This window comes from Podarcis cretensis (assembly GCF_951804945.1).
Source record: "Podarcis cretensis genome assembly, chromosome: 5".
Taxonomy (NCBI): Eukaryota; Metazoa; Chordata; class Lepidosauria; order Squamata; family Lacertidae; genus Podarcis; species Podarcis cretensis.
The window spans coordinates 2,401,825-2,428,485 of NC_137174.1; the positions used below are offsets into that span (position 1 = coordinate 2,401,825).

Here is a 26,661-nt window from a genome sequence, read left to right on the forward strand (position 1 = left end):
GCCAGGTCAGCTTGAAAAGTTGACCACAGTGGAAAACTGTGGAGCAGTCCAATGTCAATTCCAAACAAATTGTATCTTTGAGGTGGTAAGCAGAGCTTTGCAACCAACATTTAATGCTGTTTCTTTGCAAAGGTGAGAACATTATGAGAACTAAATAACCACCAAATTTACAGGTTGAGGAATCCTGGTAATTGACTTGTTACATATTCCCAGATCAGCCAACTTTGGGAGAGAGATGCATGATTTAAAGGTTATTCCTCTTTCTGTCACTTTTAAAAGTGATTTCTCAAGGTTGCCTTTGAGAGCCTTTCCACATATGCTGCATTTTTCAGGGTATACCTAGGGTATACCATGCAAAATGGTAAAGTATGAATGAAACGAACATACACATAATCCAGGTAACTTAACCAGAAAGCTGTAGCTGGCTGCAGCTACCCTTCTTTTAGCACAGCCAACTCTGCCACCTTTAGTGGTGCCTAAAATCCTGAAGCTGCTGCATCATCTTCTCTCAGAGTAGTGCCACCTGTTTCTGCTTCTTGTTTATTCCTAATACCTTCTTGTTGGAGAGAGAAGTTTGGAAGAGAGATTCCTACTGTCCAGTAGCAGAACTAAGCACAATGGTGATTGTTCTAAGCACATTAAAACTTGGTTAGATTTGCATCTGCCCTCATCCACCTTTAAAGAAATGTTCCCCACAAAAATACTTAGGCTAGAATAAATCACAGAAACTTAGCTTTGCAGATAAGTGAATGTTTTACTCACAGAGATTCCAGATTTTACTGCAAACAGATCTCCAACTGCAGGCAGTAAAACAAGGGGGGGGGGAGAGATTCCAAACAACTTTAAAAGAAAAGAACTTGGTTTCCTAACAAAAAGGATTGTGCAAAGATGCAGGCTATAAAAATCTCCCTTTTGGAGTAATTCAGTTCACCTACAGCATTTTCTGAGTTGGGAGCCAAGTCACATGGTTCCTTCTTTGCTTGCTCCAGGAAGCATGGGCTGCTGTGAGCCTGCCAAACTACACACACTCTGGTAACTTGAACTCAAGGCTCAGGTTTACCCTTTCATACACGCAAATGTAAGTCAGTAACTGTATATTACAATTATTCCCCTTCTATGATGAGCATACACTTCCGGCATAGATTTTATTAGGCAAACCGCTTACCCCAATTATGGTGCCATTTAAGCATCACCAAAAGAAGACAATGAATAGCATAAAGTTGTATATGCTGTTTGATATGTATAGATACAAATTTGGAAACAATTCCTATAATTTGGAAATAAATACATCTTACCATATCAGAGAAGACAGTGACTGGGTGACCTGTGTGCCTCATTAGAAATCCATTAAAATCCATTGTCGGTATAATTATTATGCATGCTGATCCTATATGTCTTCATATGAAACTTCATATGTGAACTGGTTAAAACATTTTCCATTAAATGAAAGGGAGAGGAGTTTGGCTTTGTTCCCTTCAGTGTGTAAGAGGGTCAATCTTCCACCCTCCAGATCTTGTTGGACTCCTATTAGCCCAAGCCAGAGATTTTGGGATTTTGGGATTACCTCTATTCCAGTAGCAATTATTTAGGAATAAAACAAGGAGATAAACTATTGTAGCCATTGGGTGGGTGCTGAGGCACTCTGCACTGAAACTGCTTTTTCAAGGTTTATAAAATATATCTGTAGAGCAAAAAATGAAAACGCAGCATTGAAAACTCTCTCTTTCCCTTTCCCTTTTTGCTTGATTAGAGATTTATCCTTGTGTGTCTGATTATCAGATAGAGCTGGCAAAAACAGCTAAAGCCTACTAGTGATTGAAGCCTAGAAAGAAAGGGAAATGCTAAACCACTATATTATATTCAGCTTCCACCACATCAACGTCATTTGGCCTGTTGGGTTTTTTCTTTAAACATCATATTTCATCATGTACTGCCAGGCTTAAAAACTATCGTAAATCTATAGAACACAGTAAGAATAACAGAGACAGCACTATGTGACGAAAGGGGGCTGTAATTCCACCCAGTGAGGTCATTCAGCTTCATAAATCAACAAAGGAAACTTTCAGTTGGGAGAAGGAAGAGGCAGAAGGGCTGAGAGTGACTGAGGCTCAAAGTACACATGGCCACAGCAGACCTATTTGTCAATAATAAGTCAGGGTGATCTGAAGACCCAGCGGGACGCTTGGTTGAGGGGAACTGAACTTTCTCATGGCTTATATCATTGTAATCAGTTGCTAGAGCTCCCACTGACCCCATTTCAATGGGGCTCCAGAATAAGAACATAGCTCAATTGGGGGTGGGGGGCTGCAGGGAGGTAAATTGCAGCAGGAGGGGTTGATTCAGTGCCCCCTTCACTCTTAAAATGAAACCTCATCTGTCTGATACATAATTGGAGCAAAGTTTAAGCAAATGAGCTTGGGGCTGTGGCCTTAGAACCTCAAAACACCGTGTGATTCAATGACAAAAGTTCCTCACTGACCTAGTAATCCCCGAACAGCTTATCAACAGCAGCAACAACAACAACATTTATACCCCATCCATCTGGCTGGGTTTCCCTAGCCACTCTAGGCTGCTTCCAGCAAATATAAAAACATTTCACTTGAATGAATACAGTTGTAGCTTGGAAGCTGAACGCCTTGCAACTCGAACATTTTGGCTCCCAAACGCCACAAACCAGGAAGTGAGTGTTCTGGTTTGTGAACGTTCATTGGAACCCGAATGCCCAACGCAGCTTCTGCAGCTTCCGATTGCCTGCAGGAGCTTCCTGCAGCCAATCAGAAGCCGTAACTTGGTTTCTGAATGTTTTGGAAGTCAAACGGACTTCCGGAATGGATTCGGTTCAACTGCCAAGGGTTAAAAAGAGACAGCATAAAGTAATTATGGGATGCTAGCTGAACCAAGTATAATTGCAAGGTTGGAATGGTACTAAATGGTACAAAATGTTTAGTGAAAAAAGGTGTGAGGTAGTGAAAAGGGTATGACTTGTTGGTCATTTCTATTCATATGGGCATCTCAAAGCATTTAATGTAGAAAATACAACTCAAAGCATTTCACACAATCAATTCTTACAATATTAATTCATGCATAGGCACATTTTTATGAGACAAGCATAAACCTCTCCAACTTGGTGTCAGTTACTGGAGCACTGATTGCAGTTTCCACTAACTAATACTGCAGGGTGCAAAAGGAAAAAATAAAGTCCTTCTATTTTTAAATCAAACCCCAAAACTGGTTTTTGGAACTCTCACCTAGTCACAAGGAAGTACCTTTGGAAAAGTCTGTCTGCCTGCCTGCCTTAACTAGCTACTGGTGCAGCATTTTTTCTTGCTCTTAGCTGGTATATTTTAATTTTAAAATGTTAAAGTGATATGGCATTAATTTGTGCAAATTTATTTGAAAGCTTTTAGGGTGATAAATCTAAAACAAATGCAGAGGTAACAACTGTCCAATCATTCAAATTACTCAATCATAAACAACACATACGCAAAGCTCCATTAAAAGGATTATAGGGAGATGTTCTTAAAGGACTGGCAAAAGCCATGGAGGACAGAGCTATCAGAGCTATCAGCAGCTCCTGGCCGTGATGGCTCTGTTCTGCCTCTGCTCTTGGAGCAGGCTTCCTTCCAAGGCTGGGAATCACAAGCTTGTCGGCTTCCCATAGGCATCTCATTGGTTACTGTGAAAACAGAAAGCTGGACTAGATGGAACTTTGGCCTGATCCCGCAGGGGTCTTGCAATGTTTGCACAGGATTTTGAAAAACAACAACACTAAATCAGCCAGTAGGTGTCTCTGCATGCATATCAAGTGGATGGTTTTGTAACTGCTCTGCTTCTGTAATAAATGTGCTTCTGTAGTAGCAGTGAATCTAAGTATCTTGCTGCTGCACCCTGAGCAGCAATCTGACGTGCAGACATTTAATAGGTGAAGGTTTTCCTGGCATAGGGATAAAGTAACCGGGGAAACTTTATCCTTATCATTTCTGCATTACAAGCTGCTGCTTAAGGGCACAGGACTGAAAAAGGTGACATCCATAGCCCAAAGAAGGGAATCAGTGCGGGTGGAGGAAGACAAGGCTTCTACAGTTTGCAGTCTTGGACTGCAGAATGTCAGGTGCTTTGCAGTTCCCCAGAAGTCCCAGACAGAAAACATTGATTGCATTCAGCCTGTTGAGTTACCAGTTGTGCAGTCAGGAGTAGCATTCAGACACTCCAAGTGTCCCTATTTTCCAGAGGCAGTCCCAGAGTTACGGAAGCCATCCTGGTTTTTGATCTGATTCTAGAATGTCCCGCTTTCCTTAGGATGTCCCTATTTTCATCAGCAAAATGTTGGGGGTGGGTATGGAGCCCTGAGCCGTCTACAGGCAGCGCTGTATAGGGAAGCTTTTTAATGTTTCATGTTTTATTATGTTTTTATGTATGTGGGAAGTTATCCAGAGTTGCTGGGGCAACCCTGTCAGATGGGTGGGGTATAAATAGTATAATAAGAATAGAAAAAGATGTCCCTATTTTCATTGGAGAAATGTTGGAGGACATGCCTTCAAAAATATTGTTGGCTTCTTATGCTGGAGCTGTGAGTGCTGCACTGCCGGCTTTACATACCTTAAGCCAGCTTGCTGTGAGATACATTGATATATTTATTAAATTTCATAAGATATATCCACTGCTTGATTGAAAAAATACCTCAGAGTGGTTTACAAAAGATAAATATTCTGATTTGGGATACTCCTCCATATGAAATTAGGCTATAGACTGTCTTCCTGACCTGCTAGTTTTCTATGTGGAGAGATTTTTAGTTGTAGCAGGAAGGAAATTCTAAACGTGAACCCTATATGCAGTCTAAAGTGGTACAGATTAGACAGGGCGTAATAGTAAGTAAAGGACATGGGTGGCGCTGTGGGTTAAACCACAGAGCCTAGGGCTTGCCAATCAGAAATTCGGCGGTTCAAATCCCCCTGACGGGGTGAGCTCCCGTTGCTCGGTCCCTGCTTCTGCCAACCTAGCAGTTTGAAAGCATGTCAAAGTGCAAGTAGATAAATAGGTACTGCTCCGGCGGGAAGGTAAACGGCGTTTCCGTGCGCTGCTCTGGTTCGCCAGAAGTGGCTTAGTCATGCTGGCCACACGACCCGGAAGCTGTCTGTGGACAAACGCCGGCTCCCTTGGCCAGTAAAGCGAGATGAGCGCCACAACCGTGACTGGACTTAATGGTCAGGGGTCGCTTTACCTTTAATAGTAAGTGGATGTGCATGCTACTACTATTTTATTTTATTTCTTACCTACGCTTCACTGTAAGCTCCCAGGGTAAAGAAGCGCTACTTCTTTTAACATATATGCATACTGGCCATTACTTTGTACCAAAACAAATGAGTTCTTTAAGAAAGTCGGGCAAAAATAGCTGCAAAGAAAATTGCTTAAAATAATTTGATCTACAAACACTTACTTTAAAAAGTGGTGAAAAACCCTCACAGGTATGGTGGATCTATCTCCCTTGTTAGTGAAGTTTAACCGAGGCATTGAAAACCAACTCTGTTCCTGCATGCGGTGGGGCCAATAGTGATATAATTTATTCCTATTGCTGGGGCCACATTCCATTGGGTAGAAAGTGGCCAGGCCCCAAGTGTGTGGGACCAAACCCCCGCAGGCACAGACACCTTCTCTCTCACACACTGCTTCTGTGTTGCACCTGAAAAAGCACACAGCACAGAAACCCAGTGAGTTGGCCAAGAATAGAGGGCTCTCTTCCCCACTGGCCAGATATATTGTGCTGCTGGAGCAGTGCTCTCTCTGTCCCTGTCTTGCAAGCTTGATTGGCATCCATACCTGCAGAGGAAGCCTCTTCCGCCTCTTTGCAACCAGTGGGCTGACCGAGTGGGGATCAGGTGCCCGTCTTTGCCAGCCTGACTGGCCTGACGAAACAGAGAACTTTCTCCTTGCTTTGCCAGCACATTTGGCTTCCATACTGGCAGAGAAAGTGTTTTTACTCTTGCAGAAGCCAGTTATGGAATCAGACTGTGCTGCTGAAGCAGAGATAGCATGCTCTCCTTTGTTGGCAATCACAGAACACTAAGAAAAGCAGGGAATGAAGCCAGTTAGGGGCCATGGCCTGGGGAAAGAGTCCAGCAGGCCATACTGAGCCAGCTGTCATGTCACATCTGGCCTGTGGGCAGGAGGTACGCATCCCTGTGTGACAGTGCTGAGCATGGGTAGGCAAACTAAGGCCCGGGGGCCGGATTAAGCCCAACCGCCTTCTAAGTCCAGCCCGTGGATGGTCTGGGGATTAGCGTGTTTTTACATGAGTAGAAGGTGTGCTTCTATTTAAAATGCATCTCTGGGTTATTTGTGCGGCATAGGAATTCGTTCAGATTCCCCCCAAAAAATATAGTCTGGCCCCCCACAAGGTCTGAGGGACACTGGATCGGCCCCCTGCTGAAGAAGTTTGCTGACCCCTGATGTTGATAGTATGGGATAGAATTTGAGGGACTCAGGTGTGCCTTATTAACAAAAGTAGCATCAATATTTTAGATGTGATGACAACTGCTTTGTGTGAGAATTGTTCTAGCTAAGGGATAAGCAAAGCTAGGTATTGTTGTTTCAAGGTGTTGATTTTAAATACAGCATGTGTTACTCATTCTTCCAAGTGTTCATTACAGATGGGTACTAATAGATCAGCTGTTGTAAACTTTCAGCTGATTCAGAAGAAAATGGGGTTTTATATTCAACCCCTTTCCCACAGGCTCATTAGGGAGGTAGACTTACAGCTGTTCTATGGATTATGCAGAATGGAGTAGAATTCTGGACTGCAAATAGGGGGTTTGCTTTTCTTATGCATCCTTACATAAAACCGTCCCTGCATGTAGCCATCTAACTTATTGTGGGAGAAATGTTTAACATATCTCTGCCAAGTTTTCAGCTTGTTGGGAGTTTGTGTTTGTGCTTTATATACAGGTGCATTCAGAAATGTGTTCCCTGCAGTTTGAAGTAGAACATCCCAGAATTCTACCACTCTGGTCTATCGACTCATTTTGTGCAATGTTTATGAAAGCTCTTTGCTTCCATTCATCCATTCTCTTCAAATAGAATCCTCCTGTTTGAAATTCTGAGCGAGTCTTCAGAACAGTCAGCTGGTGGAAGAGGGGAGCATCATGGACTGACTTGTTCTGTGTCCGCAAAGAAGTGAAAGGAGCCTCCCCGCATTTCTCACTGGGAAGATACAGCTCAGCTTACTTACAGTGCCAGCCTAAGCATGTCTTCTCAGAAACAAGCCCAGCTGAGTTCATTGGGGCTTACTTCCAGTTAAGTGGTGGTGAAGATTGTTGCCTGCTCAGATAGCAGTGCATTTCCCCTGCCTGGTCACAAGAGAAATCTACCAAGGTTTTCCAAAAAATAGCATATGAGCATGGGTTTGGTGGGCCAACATTCAGAACTTATGTCGCCCCATGTCTTGCCAGTTAAAATATAGGCTAGCCTTCAAAATCTGCATTTAAAAATGAGCACAAACTGTATCAAAGAATGCTGCCATTGCTCTGGTTATGCATTGGTATCACCTGTTTGGATCCCTCCAACACAGACCGTGATGGAAAATGTTTATTTATTTGTATTTATTGAGAAAGCTTTTACACTCACTTTTCTCACAGAGACTCAAAGTGCTTTTCAATAAATAATGCATCATAATGCAAATAAGATATTTCTGCTGTAAATGAATACTTTGAAATTCCACATATTCTCCTGCTGATGTTTGATGCCTCTTCTTAATGCATTTCTTCTTTCAGAGACTCTGCTGCTGGTTTCATTTGCTGCTGTTTGAATGCCTACAGGGAATCCAAATTCCAATCCTGACAATTTTATCTGAATACTCTGTGGCTGATTGTCAGAAACAACCGAGAGACACTTTGTTGCTGATACTAAATGCTCCAAGATAGCAGGATCACAATAAATGTTGTTTTCTAACGCTTGGCAAAGACTGGAGGGAGCTACTTACAATTAATCTGTTGGTTAAAAGGGGAGTTCTTCTAGCAAGGCGGGGGGGTGGGGGTGGGGGTGGCCAGCGCCAAGCAGTTTGTTTGTCCCTCCATCTGGGAAACCCACCAAGCTGAACACAAGCCATCCTTTGTGGCCTGCCAAAGGCTTTGCAACTCCCCTATTTTTGTAGTCTCTGACAGACATAAAAATGAGGTTTGTCAAGATCCTGTTCTACCATGATGGTGGATTATGTGTGCTTTGATAGGTCACAGGTTGTGCTTCCTTCATTGTGCCCTGGTGGGAAGGAAAGGCAAAGAGGTAGCTCCATTGGCTGGATGAGAGCCATTAAAATGTTTCCCATTGTAGGCTTGATCAACCTATGACCCACCAAGACAATTCCAGCAACACAGCAAAGTATTGCGGCTTGACTGATGTTTAACAGCATTCTCTTGCAAACAGGAAACACAGTAAGTTCAGTTGCCACACATAATGGGTGATCTGTATGCTGCTTGGTGGGTCCCAAGCTGGGCAGGCCTGGATAAAATCTTGCACCTTTAATAAACAGTAATAATAGATACCAGATTTGATGGTGGGCAATGGGCCATTCTCTCCCCCCCCCCCTTCTCACCTCCCAACCAGTTAAATAACTTGCTATAAGGTTACTAAAGCTCTTCCCAAGCTTTCCATTAGAGACAGGCAAAATTTTCAGGAACTGATCCAGATTTCACACCTGGTAAATCGACAAGCCTCAAAGGAGGTTGTGAGGCAAGTACCTTTTCCCTCACAGACTATTAGAAATGAATTTGAGTGCTGCTTGCAAACCTGTGGCATTCCCACCCGCCACCATCCCACTTTCAGCAAACACCATTTGGCAAACTCAGTTACTAGTATTTACATATGTAGGTTTATGCGCAGATGTGAAGCTGATAACACAAGCAGTTATTCCATTTCTGTAAAACATGGCTTGTAGGCTTATGTACCTGAGGACATGCATTCACTAAGTTAGTTTCAGAAACAAAAGATCCCTTATGGCTCAGCCTCCTGTAAAAACACACCACAAGGGTCTGGTAGGACCTGAATCACCTGTGCTTAAAGTGTGGCTGCCTGTGGTCATCAGCATTGAAAGTGATGGCATCATGGGCTGCTTCACAGGGTTAAATGAGAGGAGCCTTATTTTTCCAACCTCAGTAAGAGGGAGCAAAAGAGGACTGAAGCTTGTGCACAACTCAGGTGGGGAAGAAGCATAAGCTGAGGTTGGGAGCGGGGTCTCTTCATTCCTGCAACTGCATCATTGGGTGCACATCTATGGAGAGCTGAGAGACGCAGGACGGGTGGACATGCCTTTTCCAAACTTGTAAGTGTACTTTTGACAGTAAAGAGTTAAATCCTCACCCTGGACATTCCTTGCCTGACAACTTAGTGACACCCACTGTAGCTGTTTGTAAGCCAAGTGGCGGTCTTGCAAATATGCTGAATAGGAGGGTCAAAGTGTTACTCTTCAGAACATAACAATTTTACTCCACTCAATTGACACTTAAGGCAATTTTTTTACTGCCCAAAACATTTTATTGAACTTATGAGATAAATCAGAACTTTTTCTAAAATATGAATTAATTGACAGGCATAAAATTATATAAACTCTAAATATAAAATCCCAAATAATACTATTTTCACATATAGGTTTACTCAGGAGATGACCATATCATCTTCTCTAATTTATACTGTCCCATTTCATAGATTGAAGCTGGCTTAAAAGTCACATTGTCCTTGGGAACTGCATTTTTAGGTGAGGGTAGTGGTTCTCCAAGACAGAATTCCCAGCATAATCCTACAGTTCTCAAGATACTTTGGGAGGACTGTTGCATGGATTGTCTACTTGAAAGTGAAATGGGTTTTCTGGGCAAGCTGCAAAGCTGCTCCTCAGGGAAGGCAGTAGGTTGTATAGTTATCTCCTGATTGGGGCAAAATCACTACCCTGAAACCACACAACCTACTACCTCATCCTGCCAGAGCACTGGGTGGCGTTGATAGAACATAGCCACTTCTTGTCTTTTGCTTCCACAATTAAGAGAGAGAGTCTTGCATGTGGTGATGCATAAATGTATTTGAAGTGAAAGGCAAGGCTGCCATTTCCACTGGGTGAAAACCATGGGTTGCTGTTCAAGGAATCCAACAGAGCCAAAGAGGGGATGATGGTGCTCATTCCACTAGGCTATACCTGTATTTAGTGCTGCTGGCCATTCTCCAGGTGTTGCAGTACGGAACTGGCATCATGCTCTCCTTCCAATGTCCACCAGCCCTTTCCCCACCTCCTAGTCACTCCTCAGTATTAGCAGCAGCCTTGCAATGCCTTCTGCTTCCACTCATGAGTCACCACTCCAGGTCTATTGTGTGGGATTTTCCTACCATGTGGTCTTGGTCCATACTTTACCTCTGCTGCCACATTGTAGCACCCTCTGATAATAACCAAATGGGCCCTCTCCTCTTCTTCACTGCCACCTGCCAAATGGGTCTATTCCTGTCTCAACTTTAGTGGCCAAGTAGTGCTGTAATTTACATTTGGAGGATATTGTGATCTGTGCAAACTTCCTATGGAACTACTGTACTAAAGAAAGATGCTCTCTTCCACAAGAGTTATTTTTTTTGCAAAACATTTTAAAGAAGACCATACTGTTTGGTTAGTCAAAATGTGTACACCTAGACACAGAGGCCACCCTTATCAAGTACAACTCAGTAAGAGGACATTATTTGGTTGGTGTGTTAAGCCCTTGAATCATGTCCTTGGCTCAACGAGGTCAATGGATGGGCTGAATCAGTAACAGATGTTGTTTCCTGATACGGTGATGGAACGTCCTGTGCCGCTATCACAGCCACTTCAGGAAAGACAGTAGATTGTATAGTTATCTGACAGGCAGGGTATAACCCTAAAACTATACAACCTACTACCTCACCCCAAAGGACAGTCTCACTCTGATGCAGATGAGGTCCAACAAATCCCTGGGTTGAATCACAGTAACCTGCAAGACAAAAAAGATCTCTAGAGGGGGGAAAAATTAATGGTGCTGCTAATCAGTGCATTACTAGTTTAGACACAATACAATCTTTTAGGAATATTCCACAAATTCCACATTTATAACCATCATACTTTAGCTTTTATTGTTGTTAGTAATCCAGGTAGTCCATATTTATCATTTATAACCTGACATTTAACTTAAAGTATGTTATGTATGACTAACACGGGTTAATATCCTGCATTCTATACACAGGGCATGGAGCTGTTGGGGTCTGGCCAGGCACCACCAGGCTTGGTCAGTGGGTGTTGTTCACCTACTGGGGGCTACACAAAGCCCATTCTTAATAATATATCAGCCAGGGGGCCTGATAATTTTCTGAACACTGTGATGCCCCAACTGGGATGGCACCCCACACAAGTCAGCCTGAATTTATTTTATTAATTCATATAGAAGCAAGCTTTAAAGACTATGTTCAGCATCTGAAAGAGATGCCAGAACCATACTGGGCCAAAACTAATGCATACATTAACGCTCCATTTTGTCTACCTCTATCTTCCCATTTTGGCATCTGCTCTGGAAGATCTCAGTCTTTCCACGTACTGCTACTTGATACCCTTTAACTGGAGACAGCACAGGCTGAATCTGGGTCCCTCTGCGTGCAAAGCTTGTGCTCTACTGCTTAATAAAGGCATCTTCAATGCAACTATCAAGGCATGCTACTGTGCCAACACAATTCATCAAACAAAAGGTGTCAAAAGATCCCATCTTTCTTTATAACCAGTGCAGTGATTGCTCTAATGATTCATTAATTCCCAGATGTGTATGGTATTTATCTGTTGCATTTAGATTCCATCCTTCCTCCAGGAAGCTCAAGGTGTACATAGTTTTCAGCTCTCATTTTATCTCCACAACAATTCTGTGAAGTAGTTAGATTCAGAAAATGTGGGTGGCCCAAAGTCACCTCGTGAGCTTCATGGCCAAATGGTGCTTTGATTTTTTGGCCTTCCCAGTCCTAGTTCAACTCTCTAACCACTACACCACCCTGACTCCATGTCAGCCTGACCTAATCTGTAAGGACCAGACCCTCTGAAAACATGAAGAACCATTTGTGTGCCATTATGCAAGGCAGAATTACATGTTACGAGAAACTCTGGGCTGATAAAAAATAACAGTCCTCTGCCAAATTCCATCCCAGAGCTTAGAAACACTGGGACAGGCAATATGATGCCCTCCAGATGTTGCTGGAGTCAAAATCCCATCAGACCCAGGGACAGGGATGATGGAAAGAGTCCAACAACAGTGCAAGACACTGGGGCGTACGGGCTGCCCCAATATGAAATCATGAAATATGATTTACTAGTATCCTGATAAATTTTATGTGTAGCATTTTACTGCCACTGCCGGCAGGCGCCAATGATGTAGGGTTAGGACAGGGGAAAAGTCTCAAGGACACCCAGTCAGTTAACATGTTATTGTTTGATACATGGCTCTTGACACGGGGTTGCCACTCTCACATTTTTTGATAACGTGTACTGTAACCCACAGGTGTGTGTGTGTGTCTCATCTGCTGACCTCAGCTGATCTAATAATTTGGGGTTTAATGTGCTGTTTTGATGTACTGATATTATCCGGTCTGACCCAGACATACAACAGTCTTTAGAAGAATAAACTCAACAATAATTAACATGTCTGTTATCCGTTCAGCAGAATAAGGTACAATGTTTAGAAAGATCAGTGTTTAAAGCAAGAATGTACTAAAGTTGCAGGAGATTCACATGGGCATGCAGAAAATACTTTTTTTTTTTGTAAAAAAATCCCAAACCTCAGTCTTTAAGAGCAGCACTTAATTGCTCCACAGGTGAGTCATAAGCTCCATCATAAATATTAACTACAAACTGTTAGTCTTACACATGATTGTCCTGTGGTTGTCAACAATAAAAAGGTTTGGTTACATTAATGCTTAATGTGCCTGTTATGAAATGTTTTTGCTCAAGGGTGAAAACCAATTACTTTTGGGATTTTATAAGTGCTTGTAAATTTATTTTAACTGGTTAAAATGTTGCTTCATAAACCAAAGCAGCACGTACGGAGTCCATCAGAGATCTATTCCAAAGCAGGAAAGCCGATACTCTTCCCTCACCTCCATTCCCAGCAGTTTCAGTGCTGAGTGAACAACGCCCTTGCACTTTGGGAGAGGGGGACTGATGGTAATAAACACCTCAACAGTCTCTCCTCAAAAGGCACCAAGCCAGCTATTTTTGTTATGTAATACGAAAAATGACAGTTTTAAGGTAGGAGAGATATACAGCCCCAAAGGATAACAACTGCCAGGATCAGAGGCTTCATAAAAAATTATAATTATATGGCCATAAACAGGGCTGTCAACCTTTCATTTTAAAAAAATCACCAGCCAATGGCAGCTTCCAGCCTGCCGGGGGGGGGCGGGGCGGGGCAGCAGCATTGGGAATTTCCTTCCCCCATCAAGACTGCTGCACCAGTGTGTGTGTGTGTGTGTGTGTGTGTGTGTGTGTGTGTATGTTTGAGTTCTCCCTCCCCAGCCCTCTCATGGCTGCTATTTAAATTTCTTATACCAGGCATATTAAATACATACATGCATCTCATGAGTTATAGTGCCAATGTTAAAACCTCTTACACTGTAATATGCAAAAGTAAGTCTACTGTCATCTTGGTTAATTTTAGAAGGGATCAAGGGTATTTGCCTGACCATCATCAACAACCACCTGGAGTGGGAACCCATCATGTGGTAGGTATGCTGTCCAAATGCGTCTTGACAAACTCCTCCAAGTAAGCTGGCACCAGACGAGTAGCTCTTGGGCTTGCCGATCAGAAGGTCGGCAGTTTGAATCCCCGCAACGAGGTGAGCTCCCATTGCTCAGTCCCAGCTCCTGTCAACCTAGCAGTTCAAAAGCATGCAAAAAAGTGCAAGTAGATTAATAGGTACTGCTCCGGGGGGAAAGTAAACAGTGTTTCCGTGCGCTGCTCTGGTTTTGGTGTTCCGTTGCACCAGAAGAGGTTTAGTCATGTTGGCCACACGACCCGGAAAGCTGTCTGTGGACAAATGCTGGCTCCCTCAACCTGTAAAGGGAGATGAGCGCTGCAACCCCAGAGTCGTCTGCAACTGGACTTAACTGTCAGGGGTACTTTACCTTTACAACATAGTGGTTACCTGCAGTGGATGGGACCCAAGCAGTGTCACCCTACACTTTGGTGAGGATGTCCAGGGGAAGTCAACTGGTAGCAGCAGTTTTGGGTGGGGGGGGGCTTAAGGGTGGCAGGGGTTATAGCAAATCTTGGCAAAACTTCAAATCAGTGTTGGGGGCAGAGGGACTACTAAAGTCTGATACAAACCTTGATGTCTTCAATCTCTTCCATCTTCCTTTGCCTGTAAGAAGGGGACTTTCATAGTTCTGAACAAGTAGAGCCAGGCTGCTTTGGTCTAGCTCTGTGAGGTCAAGATAGGATTCAGAGAGGCTAGTTGAGTTTAGAGTCTGAAAGCCCCAGAGAGAAGACCCTCTATCCTTTTTCTCACACAGAATAATTCCTTATACCCAGTCTATTGAAGCAGATTGTTTCAAAATAAAATGGGACAGGATTTAAATGGGGAGCAATCCAGTCAAAGATAAGAGCTTTTAATTCCCACCAATTTCTCTCTCTCTACGTATGCATGTACAAATGTGTCTGAGCGAGAGTTAAAGCACGTGCTCAGCTCTGGAACCGAAATCAGTGAAAATGATTTCAGTGAAACCAGAAGTACTTGACTGTGGCTGGATTGGGGCCTTATAATTTTTCCATGGCCTTCTTACCTGTGCTCCTCCATTGCTTTGCTGTGTTAGTGCCAGTGGGCTTTATGCCCACCGCCACATGGTGCTGAAATGTGACATGTGCAGCTGACGGAGGCAGTGGCAGCAGCAGCATGGCGGAACCAGTTTCCATGATCTCAACAGGAGGCTGTGATGGCTACCAGATGGTCTGAGTTCCGAAAGCAGTACCAAGCCAATTTTTGGGATGGATAAGAAACCTGAGGGGAGAAGAGAAAGAAAGAGAGATGGGAAATGTATTGAGGAAGAAAAACAATCACCTTAAATAACAATTCAAAGTAAGGCTTTGTGTACATTACTTGACAAGAAAAAAAGGGGCCAAGCAGAGCGAGGACTAAGAAGAGGTTTCAGACAATTTTGTAGAAGTCACACACCTTTTGGATATCCAGTTGGCCATGAATGAAACCGGGCCAAGATTTACGAACGAGTTAGAGAAACCATTTAAATTATTTATCTAGCCCAATGCATAAAACTCATAAGAAAGCCACACTCTGTACAGTGGGAACTGCCCCCTAGCAAGGACTGCTGCCTTCAAGTTGCTAATTATATAAGTTGCTATTTCCAAATCTATCAAGTTTTCACCACACAGCAGTTTTAAAATAACACAGCATCCTGGTAGTAAGAAGTAACATATAACAGGACCATAGTACTGAGCAAGATGAAATAAGGGATGCAAACCCTGGGGTGTTTGGGCCTAGTGCAAATGTTTGAGATCCATCCACCTGGAGGCACAGAGCCTGCAAAGCATATAACAAAAGAGCACTTTGTGAGACATGACTGTAACTCAACTGCAGTAGGGATGCTGCTTTCCAGTGATTTCCATTTTTTAAAAAAGCTATTCTGTTGCTCTGAAATGGAGTATGTGTGTCTTTAACTCACAGTATAAAGCTTTTATGTAGTTAAACCTTCATGAATGGAGTGAAACAAAGGCTTCAAAGTGTCAGAAAGCAAGCAGATCGCTGCTGCCATGGTGCTCAACAGCATGCTATTCTCAGTGTCAATTATTCATGATGCTTTTGCTGAGGGCTCTAATTTTACATAAGTGAAAGTAGCAAGGGAACCGTTAGGACGATCTGCTAAGAAAAGAACGGAAAAATGGAAACTCGACTCAGAACTGAAGGTGCACTTTACTGCGCTACTTTTTACAGGATTTCCTGTTCAGAAGCTGCCCCCACAGAAGTGACTAACTTCTCTTTAATTTCAGTGGTCTTGATGAGGGATGTGTGCACATAGTACTGGTGATGGCACCAATCAACTGGCCAAGTGGAGGATGGTGATGGGAGGAAGACAATCCCACCTCCAATCTCAAGCGCTGCTGCTGGTTTGCTAACCAGGGATGTGGCACACAGCCATGAAGATGGATTGGGTACCCCCCCCCCCAGCTACTAAGTGTGCATATGCAGAATCAAAAAGAGCAGCTTAAAGAAAGAGGCCGTGACCCTCTTTAGTCTTCAGGAAGGGTCCTGGTCTTGAGGTCCCACATACTGCTCTATGAGGCCTGCAAGAGATATGGGCACAGCCTCCTCACCAGCAACCCTGCCTCATCTTCCAGAACTGCCTTTCTAAAGAAGGTCTCCAGTGCTCAGAGTTTCCAGTATTTCCGGCTACACAAGTCAAACCTCCCCCCCCCCTTTTAAATCATTCCTTCATGGATAATGTTTTTCAGCTTCTTAAAACTACAGTTTTCATTTTTGAACTGTTACTCTTTTGCTTTGTTTTTCATTGTGACTCCAAGTTCTTAAGCATCCACCCAGCTGGCATTAGAGAGGTGGATTCTCTGTGGCATCCACAGCCCTGCTGGTTCCAGCTGACTAGGGAAATCAGTGGGAAATCAGTCAGCTTTGGCTCCATCAGAGGCATGGTCCTACTCTGCTGCTGGCTACAGGAGGTGGGAACGCAGCCTGTGGTGGTGTGTGCTCTGCAGCACTTTGAGTGGGCACATCTGGAGCCTCTGTGGCAGCAGAGCCCACCCAGCAGAGGAAGACCTCTGCAGCACCTCAATCTCCTCCAGCAAGGGATTAGGACTGCTCTGCTCATAACTGGAAATCCTCCTCAATTTTAATTTAGAGGTGAAAACCCATAAATAGAAGAAGCGGAAAAAGAAAAACTGCTACTGTTGTGTATACTGTTCTCCATCTATGCAGTTTTCTTTCCAACTATTTATACCCAATCGCCGTATGCCAAACGTCATGGATGCCTTCGCTGCATTGCAGGGGAGAGAGAACGCACCCTTGGGTGCCTTCCAACTCTAAGATTCTAGGATTCTATGAAACTTTCTCTCTTCTAATAACAATGATAACGAGTGCCTGTTTTTATATGAACATTTATATGTTTTAGAAAAAAAGGATGCAAACTTCTTAGAATGGGCTGTTCTCTCTGTATCTGCCTCTGTCTCACTTTGTCTGTAAAGCTCTATATACATTGTCCATGCTATATAAACAAACAAACAAACAAACAAACAAACAAACAAATAACAGTAAAATGTTCATGCATTTCCCACCTACAGCATAAATATAGTCAGAAAATTAAGATTCTATGATGTCCAGCAGGAAATTACAGAAATGTTTAGAGTTGCTTTCACTGTTCACACTTGTGGCAGTATATATGTCTGTTTCTTGTAGATGATGGAAAGGAGAATTATTAGCATTGTTATAATTATTTATTAAATTTGCATACCGGCCTATACCTGTAGATCTCAGGGCAGTTTATAGCATAAAATTATATTATACGAAGCACAAAATACTTAACAAAAATCAATATTCCCCCGCTTCCACAACACATGTAAAAGGGCATCACATGATAATCACCCAAAGGTCTGGTTAAAGAGGAACATCTTCACCTGGTGCCTACAGGATATTTACTTTCACTTGGCTTTTACATTTATTCGAATTGTCAGGATTTTCTGGAAATTTCCTCCTGGACTCCTGCCATTTGAAAACTTGTAGTACGCATAACAGTAATATAGTATTAATATAGCACATTTCAAGCAAAGCAAGTGAGTATATTTAGTCCTATACTACAGTTGTAGAGGCAGAAGTAGAGTTAAAGCAGCTTGCCTTGGGCCAGCTAGAGAGTTCATAGCAGGGGGAGTCAAACTCTGGACTTCCCAACTAGCTCAGTCTTAGCCCATAAACTGCACGAAACCAACTAGTACAAAACTACTATGAGTAAAAACTCCTAGTCTAGAATATGAGTCCAGTAATAATTACAATAGTCAGAAATACCAGCACAATGGCCACTGGGTGTCATAAAACAATCTTACAAACAAATGAGCAGCAATTAGCTGCTCAATGCACCAATGTGCTACATCAGCAAAAAAATGTTTTGACATGAAATCTGTTTAAACTTGTCATGAGTCAGGTGAATACACATGTACACACACACTCTCTGACTCACAGTGTACAGGAGTAGCAGGCAAAGATCTGAAAACACCACCAAAAGTTTCTCTAGCCTACAATACATGATTATGTGTACTAAAACCTGCTTTCCAGCCTGTGGTTTTCCCTTCCATTCATGTTCAGGACACAACTGCTGGATTACACACCATATCAACATGCAATCTGAGGTGTCCAAGATCTACTCTAAATGCTAACTACAGTACCTTGAAGCTATAATAGTAAGGCAATAATAATAATTTTATTATTTCAACCCTACCCTTCTAACTCAGTTGCCTCAGCCACTCTGTTGTTTTCAAAGGTCTCGGCATCTGCTACATCTGGAACTTCCCATCCATCCTGGGCAGCATGGACAATAACAGTCAGGAATGATGGAGTCCAACAACTTACGGAAGGCATTGCATTGGCTATCCCCATACTACACTTTAAAAACTTTGATCAGAGGGGGCTCTTTTTTGAACCAAAATTTCAAGAGTATGTAGCTGAGAAGATAAGAGTCACAATCAAATGGCTTGTCTCATCTCCAAAATACTGGGGTTGTCAAGTTTCTAATATATTGTATTATATTGTATTATACTGCTAGCACACAAAGGGTGCCTCAAAATCCCCAAACCAGTCAAAGATAGTCCCAAAGTAGAATCATACTGCCCAATCTCATTGATAAATCAAGACTACAAGATATTCACACCAATCTTGGCTAACTGCATAAAATTTTCCTACACAAATTAGTAGCCCCGGACCAGGCTGGCTTTGTGTCTGGCCGCAACATAAAAGACCCCATTAGGAAATTACTAAACCTGATTGAACATAGCAAAACAACCAAACTCCCACTGATAGTTATATCCTTGGACATTTGATTGTCTGGAATGGAAATACCTAATAGCAGTATTAGCCAACATGACATTTGGCCCCAACCACCTACAAAGCCTCAGCAAAATGCAGAATTAACAATATGGACTCCAATACCATAGCAATCCAAAGAGGCACAAAACAAGGATGCCCACTGCCCCCCTTCCTATTCATCCTGGCCCTGGAACCCCTAGCAATCTGACTCTGGGCAGCCCTCGACATCAAGGGAGTGGAAATAAAAGGCAAAACCTATAAACTAAGTGATGGTCATGACACCAGACCTCATAACCACAGCAATCACTCTTCACAATGGTGTCAGCCCCACAGGTGAACTTTGCAAAATCTGAGGCTATATCTTTCAACACCCTCCTTCATATCCAAAAAGAATTCACCTACATCATAAAAATAAAGCTCTGCTGCACCATATTCAGATACTTAGGGGTACAAATAACCAGAAACCTCAACAAACTATACCTCCACAACTACAATCCCTTGTGGCAAGAAATTAATAAATACCTGAAGTCCAACTTCACCCCCTCAGACTAAATAGTCATGATCAAAAGGATCACCACCCCAAAATTAACCTACCTATTCCAAACCCTTTCAATTTGGATTTCCCCAACCCAACTCTGCTAATGGCAGAAAAAACTGCCAGGAATAAGCTCCAAATACCTGCACCTTCCCTCCTCAGAAGAAGGATGGGGGAATTCCCAATATAGGACTATACTACATTGCCAACCAAATGTGCCACATAATCCCATACATCCTAGAAGACGAAAGGAAACAGGGAGATAGACACAATCGAAAATATCCCCAACACACCATACCAACTCCTCTAAAACAAACTAGGGAAAATCCCCACAACACTAAAAGGTTCACACAGACCATGCTTAAAGCATGGAAGGAAAAAGGTGGAAAACTGTTCCAACCCCATCCCCATTAACCCTCCTGGGCCACCACCCACTATTCCAGGGGTCTGCAACCTTTAAGACAAAAAGAGCCACTTGGACCCATTTCCGAAGAAAAAAAACTGGGCGCCGCAAAACTCGTCATTATAAAAATAACTTTTTTGACACTTTTTATTATTATTTCTTTGTTTGACCCCTCAGAATTACTCCTCCTCATAGAAATAAACGTTAAATTAACAAGCTACCTTTTTTTGTGTGTGTGTTCTTCACTCCCCTTCAAAACAGTGACCAGCGTACATGCCCCCTTTCAATGCAGTGACCAGCGTACATGCCCCTTACAATGTAGCGGGCGGGCGGGAGGGAAGGTGACGTTGGGATGGTGCGTGACTAACGCATGCTCTGCCCCCATGTGACGTCACAGCCAGTACAGCGCCTGCCATAGTGGGGAGTGTCGGGGCACACAATGGACCTCCTCCCCTTGCTAGTATCCGCCCCGGAGGTGTAAAAGAGCCATATGCGGCTCCGGAGCCACGGGTTGCAGACCCCTGCACTATTCGATCATGCAGCTCAAAACTTCCAAATGAAAACTTGGCAAGCCAAAGGTTTATATTGCCACAGACTTCTACAAAAATAATAAACCCATACCAACACAATAAATACAAGACTAACTAGGGGACAAACAAACGTCCCAACTAACCCACTGTCAACTGCATGCCTTCTTAAACAACCCAGCAGTAAAAACAGCAACCACTAGGCCCTTGAAAAACTTCTGCTGACAGCAGAGGGACATGGCATGGGGACTCAATCAAAAAACAATGACTGTGGTCTAAACCTCCTTTTATCTTCATCTCAGCCAATAGAAGGGAACTCATCTTGAAACTTATCTAACCTAACACCATATATGTTGGTGTTGATAACACTCAGGAACATCAAAAACATGCTGAAGAGGCTGTGCCTCTACAAGCACATGCATCCACTTGTGGTGGGATTGCCCCAAAATGCAACCCTTTTGGACATCAGTCCTATAAGAAGTATGCAAAATAACTAAACAGGTTTTAGAAGCCACCCCAGAACTAGCTCTATTGAATATTTTCCAAGACAATAACACACACTCACACCACAAAGAGCTTATAACCTATCTACTCTCAGCAGCCAGGAGCATCATAGCTAGACACTGAAGGGACCTGTCAGGAGTGAACATGAAACACTGGTACCAAATAGTAGGGGAAACAGCTTAGTAGAAAAGCTAACCAAGAAACTGAAACTAACACGGGAGTAAAAAAAGAGAGAGAGGATGACTTCACCCTGGTGCGGCTCCACAGCCCAACAGGACAACAAGAAGGACCCACTGACAGCATATGAACTGATATGGCTAACTTTTTTTTTTCCCCACCCCCACCCACCCCTATTGCCTGATATGGCTAACTTGACCCAACTAGCCCACCCCACCGGCAAACAGAACTCACTGCAGTCAACTATAGACAACTAACCATCCCCTGGGCATCCTAATCTCTCAGTGCCAATGAAAAGAAATAAATGAATAGAAAGAGAACCTACCCACGTGACACTGACACAAAAACCTCGCACACGTACCATGTAAAAGAACAAAAGTTTATTACCCCCTTTCTCTCCCACCTTTGCTCTCTCTTCCCAACCCTCTTCTCCCCCAACCTTATACTGTATACAACCTCAAAGTCTCACATTGAATACAGCTGAACTGTTGAAAGGACTTTATGATCTGAAAATGGAGACAATATATACACTTCTGTAACCCCACAAAATCTTAAATAAAAACATTTTTAAAAAGAGTGCCTCAAAAATAAAATTATTCAAGCACATCCTGAAAATTAAGGCTTGTGCCATTAAAGTTAATTAAAGCACTACCTTGTCCTAATGCAACAAATGCATTAAAAATGGCTTTCTGCAGGTAGGAAAGTAATGGAGAATGCACTGAAAATGTGGAACGAGTGAACGACACAAAGGAAGACATATACAAAGCCATTTTGGCATATAAGTTGTACAAAAATTTTAAAAAATCACCATAAGCAATCTGAAAAGCAATTCAGGATGAATGCATAATAAGCAGGTTGTATGGAGAAGCCCTAACACGCCTCCAAATACTACATCAGTGTCTACAGCCTAACCGTATAAAAAGACATATTTGCTCCAGTCTTTCATTCAAAAACAGATCAGAAGGAATTGTATCAAGCATTTGGAAACCTACAATACCCATCCAGCAAAGTGAAGAGAAAGATTAACTAGGCCCGACTGGTATCTGCAAGCAACAGAACAACTGAAGTCTTTGTTCTTGGTGCAAACTTTGGTAATGAATATGACCTGTACCCCTCATATGAGTGGCTGGGGAAATAAAATGCAGTAACATAAAGGTCCTTTCAAAACAGTAGATCATAGTCACCAAGGAGAGTATTTAGAAAGCTATGCATGGTGAAATAATCTTGCAACTGTACTTTCATGCCTGAAGTCATAACTTTTTGTAGGAGTCCAGTAACACATCTGATAGTGCAGTTGCTTTCAATATGTCAGGGAACTGACATCGGAGCGAGAGGTGGAGGCAAGGCTCCAAAGCGATGCAGGAGAGGGGACCAGCAGGGGGGAAGGAATTCAGCGTAACACCAGTAGAGAAGGGAGGGAGATGGAGGATTTGGAGACAGGACAGGTCTCCAAGACCCTTCACCCGAGACTAGTGGGGAGAGCGCTGACACGCCTCTGCCTTCCCCTTACTTGCGCAGTAGAGTTCCGCGCAGGGAAAGTAGGAGGAGACTTGGCATCAAACAGCTCTTATGCTGGAAGAGGTTCAAGAAACGCCCACTGACGGATTCTGCAAGCGAGTGTGGGCTGTCAGCCAAGGCATGGTTAGCCAGGCAATCTAACCAAAATTGAAGGCAACTTACGCACAAGTAACCCCCTTACAACCATTACACAATATGTAGCTCCCTATATCTATTTTTTTTCCTGTCATTCAAGCTGTACAGCACTGACAGTACTGTACTGCCTGACTATTTTCATTTGGGATGTTCTCATGCCCTGCCCTGCCTGTACCTGGGTAGTTTCTGTCTCTTTTGAGTCAGAAATATTGGGTGCTGCTACTTGTATGATCCCCTTCATGGATCACTGCCTTGCCATGGCGAAGGGGCTTGAATAACTCAGAGAAGCTAAGAGCTATGCCGTGCAGGACCACCCAAGATGGACAGGTCATAGTGGAGAGTTTTGACCAAATGTGATCCACCTGGAGGAGGAACCGGCAAGCCACTCCAGTATCCTTGCCAAGAAAACTCCATGGACAAAGAGAACCCCATGGACAAAGACACTCAATATGCCAGCAAGTTTGGAAAACTCAGCAGTGGCCAGAGGATTGGAGAAGATCAGTCTAGATCCCAATCCCAAAGAAGGGAAGTGCCAAATAATGCTCCAACTACCGCACAATTGCACTCATTTCACACGCTAGCAAGGTTATGCTTAAAATTCTACAAGGAAGGCTCAAGCAGTATGTGGACCGATAACTCCCAGAAGTGCAAGCTGGATTTAGAAGAGGCAGAGGAACCAGAGACCAAATTGCAAACATGCGCTGGATTATGGAGAAAGCTAGAGAGTTCCAGAAAAACACCTACTTCTGCTTCATTGACTATGCAAAAGCCTTTGACTGTGTCGACCACAGCAAACTATGGCAAGTTCTTAAAGAAATGGGACTGCCTGATCACCTCACCTGTCTCCTGAGAAATCTCTATGTGGGACAAGAAGCTACAGTTAGAACTGGATATGGAACAACTGATTGGTTCAAAATTGGGAAAGGAGTACGACAAGGCTGTATATTGTCTCCCTGCTTATTTAACTTATATGCAGAATTCATCATGCGAAAGGCTGGGCTGGATAAATCCCTAGCCATAATTAAGATTGCTGGAAGAAATATCAACAACCTCAGATATGCAGATGACACAACCTTGATGGCAGAAAGTGAGGAGGAATTAAAGAACTTTTTATTGAGGGTGAAAGAGGAGAGCGCAAAATATGGTCTGAAACTCAACATCAAAAAAACGAAGATCATGGCCACTGGTCCCATCACCTCCTGGCAAATAAAAGGGGAAGAAATGGAGGCAGTGAGAGATTTTACTTTCTTGGGCTCCTTGATCACTGCAGATGGTGACAGAAGCCACGAAATTAAAAGACGCCTGCTTCTTTGGAGAAAAGCAATGACAAACCTAGACAGCATCTTAAAAAGCAGAGACATCACCTTGCCAACGTACAGTTAAAGCTATGGTTTTCCCAGTAGTGATGTATGGAAGTGAGAGCTGGACCATAAAGAAGGCTGATCGCCCAAGAATTTATGTTTTTGAATTATGGTGCTGGAGAAAACTGTTGAGAGTCCCATGGACTGCAAGAAGATCAAACCTTTCCATTCTGAAGGAAATCAGCCCTGAGTGCTCACTCGAAGGACAGATCCTGAAGCTGAGGCTCCAATACTTTGGCCACCTCATGAGAAGAGAAGACTCCCTGGAAAAGACCCTGGATGTTGGGAAAGATGGAGGGCACAAGGAGAAGGGGACGACGGAGGACGAGATGGTTGGACAGTGTTCTCGAAGCTACGAACATGAGTTTGACCAAGCTGTGGGAGGCAGTGGAAGACAGGAGTGCCTGGCCTGCTCTGGTCCATGGGGTCACAAAGAGTCAGACACGACTAAACAACAACAACAACTTGTATGATGTCTGATGAAATAGTATCTTCAGTATATGTCTTCTGCTTTTTGAAGTAGCTAAACAAATAGAAACAGTTCTGGTTCTTTGCCTTCTCTCTAGCAACCTTATAGAGAAAACCCTTGTGCCTTTCTTTAAACCAATCAAAACAGTAGTGCTAAATTTCTGTTTCACAAGAAATCCTTTTGCTACCTATTTCCTGAAAACCTTGTCAGCGCTTTCTATTCTGCTGGGTTACTTTTGGTTTCATTTCTTGGTCTGCCCCTCAAAATGCAGGGCTGAGTCCAGTAGCACCCCCAAGCTCCTCACCTTATCACAAAATGGCACCACAGCTTTTTTGGTTATATTCTCACTGTATTTCTAAAATTTCCAAACCTTGTAACGTTTGCAGAAGCAGCACCATTAGATCAAAAGCAGCAGCATTTATCTGATCTGCCTGCTGGCCTAGGAAGGCTCTCCTCTCCAAAATAAAGTAGTGAGCCCAAGTCTGGCAGCCACTCTCATTAGGAATGGTCTCAAAGAGCACTCTACACTTTTTGTTGACTAATGGGATGTGCATGTACAGGCAGCCCCCCATTTACATAAGTTTAATATTGCGCCAAACCCAGAAGAGAATTTAAAAACCACTAAAAAGCCCCAGAAGAGGTGCAAAGCAGTCAGAAAAGGTGCGAAAAGGCCTTTGAAATTGCAATCCCAAGAGCCCTTGCACTGACCACTGAGGCCTGTGGTGAGTTTGTGTTTGAGGAAGGAGGTTGGGTGGGGTGATAGTGGCAGAGTTTGGAGGGGGGTTTTGAGCCATTCTTTGAGATGGCACCTAAACGCACAGCACTGTTATTTTCTTTGGGTGATAACAAACCCAAGAGGCAGCGAGTGGTGCACACGCGGGTAGAAAAATAGGAAGTGATAGCCTGTTTACAGGATTGCATGAGTGTGTGTGTTGCGGCATGCAAGTTTGGCAGGAAAGAGTCCAGCATAGGTTCCATTAAGATATGGGAGAAGAAAATCCGAGCATCACGGACAGTGAGTACCTGTACACCTACAACTGCCAAGGTCCCAGCCTTGTGCAGGACGAGGCCTTGGTGAAGGCACACGAGGCACTAAACCTGTGGCTGGAGGACATGAATCCCCATCAATGACAGTACCTTGTGCAAGAAGACTCAGGCAACCATGTTGAAGCTGTATCAGTGGACCAGGAGGCTCCCCAAGCATGTCCTGACCATCTGTACCATCTGCCCATCATCATGTTCCATGGCAAGACGCCACCAGCCCCACAAGTGCATCTGACCCAGTCTTTGCCCTACCGGTCTACTGCCCTTGCAAATCGTCTGCCAATTATGAGGAAGGCTGAGTGCCACCACTGCCACCATTACTGCCTGTCTGGCAGGGCTGCTGGTTTTTAAAAGAGCTTTTCTAGGTTTTCCAGAGGTTTAGAGGGTGTTTTCAGGCTTTGTCAATGGATGCTTCAATTATATGCAATTTCGCATATGTGAACAGTGCCTTGGAACGTAACCCCCACGTAAATTTAGGATTTGGTGGATGAGGAGTGCCTCACCTGCTGACAACCATGCAGACGGTTACATAGCTCATTTATTTAGAAATGTCTCAATCCTTTCCTTATCTGGCAGGGCTTTTTCATGGCATATTAGAAGAACTACCTTGCCCTGAACATGGCAACGTTCTAAAATTGTAGTCATCCCTAAACCCTTCTAGGACCTCTCTAAAAATTAATCACACTGACCAATTTCATTATTTAATCATTATTATAAATTATTTATAGCACTTTTAGTTGATCTTTTAAAGCAAATACTGAGCTAATACATCTATCCTATTTTTGCTGGCCTTGTCCTTTGCTGCCAAATCTCAAAACTCCATTGGGGAACTGCTAATACAATAGAAATCATTACAGGAAGACTCAAAAACCTAGGTAGTTCTAAACATCTATAGGACCTTTGACTGTATAGAGATGAATTACTTAGTTGGCATAACAAAA

The 26,661-nt window shown here is 43.2% G+C and overlaps 1 long non-coding RNA gene across 6 annotated transcripts in view; it reads right to left on the minus strand.

Annotated features, from left to right (window-relative positions):
* Nucleotides 1–9,499: 9,499 nt before the first annotated feature.
* LOC307215802 overlaps nt 9,500–26,661 on the minus strand; it is a 204,670-nt gene continuing 187,508 nt past the window's right edge. For 4 of the 6 annotated variants that reach the window (XR_013838613.1, XR_013838614.1, XR_013838615.1 and 1 more), the window contains one exon: nt 9,500–15,009. This is a non-coding gene — a long non-coding RNA (uncharacterized lncRNA). The remainder of the gene's footprint in view (nt 15,010–26,661) is intronic. The other 2 variants (XR_013838617.1, XR_013838618.1) reach the window with 2 other exon arrangements.